At 41.3% G+C, this 2,813-nt stretch overlaps 1 non-coding gene across 1 annotated transcript; it reads left to right on the top strand.

Moving 5' to 3' along the window:
• Window positions 1-1,071: 1,071 nt before the first annotated feature.
• On the top strand, window positions 1,072-1,178 carry LOC111887797 (small nucleolar RNA R71). The gene has a single exon (XR_002848919.1). It is a non-coding gene; the product is annotated as a small nucleolar RNA R71 (small nucleolar RNA).
• The last annotated feature ends 1,635 nt before the right edge of the window (window positions 1,179-2,813 follow it).

The raw sequence follows: 2,813 nt of genomic DNA, 5'->3' as shown, positions 1-2,813 counted from the left end.
ATCTTGCAGTAATTTCTGATTCTCGGGAGTTTTGGATAAGGATTCGAAAAAGGGAGTATTAATTGGGATCCCCTTCACATGCTTTACAAACTCTAAATGCTCCTTCTCCGGTAGTCTAAGTGCAGCTCGGGTGGGAAATGGCAAAGGTGGCTAATAAGCTTGAACGGGCTCAACGGATTTTTGATCAGACATGCGCCACGTCGTGGCCAGAGGAGTGCCTCGTCGTGGCGAAGCTGGTTCAGCAATTTTTTCCTTTTCGAACTTTGACTTCTTTGGTTTTGGATCGGGCTGCTGTGGTTCTTCTTCCAATGCCTCCAGGAACTCAGAGATTGCTTCTTCTTCAATATCGATGGCCATAATGTGAGATTGGGTCTTTACTTCGGGGACAATTTTTCATTAACTAGAGTGGCTAGTTGGCCAAATTGTACTTCAAGGTTATGGATGGAGGCTTGCTGATTCTTTATCAGAGTTTGTTGTTCCATAATAGCAGAATCAGTGGCATCGTGTCTCTTTTCCGAAGCTTCCATAAACTTCATCAAAATGGTCTCTAGGTCGGGTTTCTTCTCGGCTGGCGGCTGCTCGTTCTGATAAAAGCCTCGACCTATCTACCTATACTTCTCTTCTTTTTGCTTCTTATACTCTTCATATGGCAGCCACTCCTTCTTCGGTTTCCTCCAGTCCTCATCGAACTTATCCCCACTAGAGTAGCACACTTGAGCTTTTCTGTTCCCAAACTCATCTACATTGCAGTCCTTGGTCAAGTGTGGACCACTGCATCTCTCGCAACCCACTCTTATGGCACGTATTGACTGGTCCATTTGTGTTATCCTTCGTTCCATATTATTCAGCATGGCCATCACAACTGTTAGTTCTTCAGTTTGGGCCCCTCCTCCGCCTTTGATTCCATCTTGCCTCGGGTTGTGGTATTCGCGAGAATGCTTCGCGAATTCTTCAGTTAGCTCCTTGACCTCCCTTGGGTTTTTCTTTGTCAAAGGTCCTTGGGAATCAAGGAGTTGTCTTGTCATCACGTTGACCCCATCATAAAAGATTGACATCTCTTACTGCACATTTAGATCATGTTGAGGGCAATTTCTAAGCAAGCCCTTGTACCGCTCCCATGCTTCGTATAATGACTCCCCCGACTGTTGCTCAAAGTTGGCTATTGCCTTCTTGAGTTTGGCTATCTTGGATGGCGGGCAAAACTGGTCCAGGAATTGCTCACGCATTTGAGCCCAAGTGGTGATTGTACCCGATAGGAGTGCTTTTAACCACTCCTTAGCAACTCCTTTGAAAGTGATGGGAAGCATCCTAAGCAAGACTGTGTTTCTGTTGACATTTGGGACATTGAAGTAATCCGCAATGTCGTTGACTTCGTCTAGATGCTTAAAAGCATCCTCATGATCTTTCCCAAAAAATGGGATGTCCTTCAGTGCAGTCAATATGTGTCCCTTCAGCTCGAATGTGGCAGTGACAGGTATTGCGGGTTGGACTAAACCGGGACCCACATCTTCTCGGATCCACTTCTTGTAAGCTCCCATGGACACTTCTTCAATTGCTGCCATCTCGTTCCTTGGCTTGTTCATGGGTTCGCTCGTGTGTTCTTCAAATTCCGGCTCGGTATCGCTTTCGGACTTGGTTTGGATGGGTGTATGATCCAAATGCTCAAGATTGCTCTTGTGCCTTGCGGATGAACTTGACTCTCCTGTCTTCTTTCCCGACTTCCTAGAAAAAGCTGACTTCAATTCTTGTAAGGGCGTCTTTTTCTTGTGAAGTGCAGACTCGGGATCTTCAAGTGGTGGCACCAAGTAGGGGTGTTCAAAACCGGATATCCGAAAATTCGGATATCCGAATTTCGGATATCCGAAAATTCGGATAGTTGATTTTTGATATCCGAATCCGTATCCGAAATTTCGGATATCCGAATTTCGGATACGGATTCGGATATTAAACCGGATATCCGAATTTCATTAATTTTAAACCGCATCTGAACATCCGATCCGTAAAATTACCGCAACTCTTAAAATTAATAATAGCAACTATGTTAAATCTTGCGACATAGATGGATATCGATAGCAACAAATAAATATATGTAGCATTTACTAAATAGTTTTTGATTATAAGCCAACGAACCTGGATTATAACAAACGAATATATAACGATTGTAAAAGGAAAGGTTTGCAATAAAAGTTTGGAAAGAATGGTCACGAAAAAATTGAAAATGGTGGGGAACATTAGTCCATTAAGCATGTCAATGTTTCTAATTTCTTATTTTAAAATATTAAAAAATAAAGAAAAATTATTTTTTTCGGATATCGAATATCCGAAATATCCGAAACTTTATAAATTCATTATCCGTATCCGAATCCGAAAAACCGGATATCCGAAATTCGGATATCCGAAAATCCGGATATCCGAAATTTCGGATAATTTCGGATCGGATTTTCGGATTTTCGGATCGGATATTTCGGATGCGGATATTTTTGAACACCCCTAGCACCAAGTATGTGTTTAAGCTTATGGTCATGAACTCCTGCAACTTGCTAAACTAAAAACGTAAAACTGAACTAAAATAAGAAAAACTAACTACAAACTTAAAATCTAGTTTTTTAACTGTCCACGTCGTGGACTCTGTGATTGACAGAAAAAAAAATTATTTTGCTGAAAAATTAACTTTTTGTGGTTTTTACTCCACAAGAAGGATCGATTAATTTAATGCAAATAAATAAGCTAAAAACTAAGCCGTTCCCCGGCAACGGCGCCAAAAATTTGATGTGCACAAAAGTACTCACTAATTTTAATATTTATAACCTAAC

This window comes from Lactuca sativa, chromosome 7, assembly GCF_002870075.4.
Source record: "Lactuca sativa cultivar Salinas chromosome 7, Lsat_Salinas_v11, whole genome shotgun sequence".
Lineage (NCBI taxonomy): Eukaryota > Viridiplantae > Streptophyta > Magnoliopsida > Asterales > Asteraceae > Lactuca > Lactuca sativa.
The sequence above is the reverse complement of the archived record's forward strand: the minus strand, read 5'-3'. Positions and strand labels throughout refer to the sequence as shown.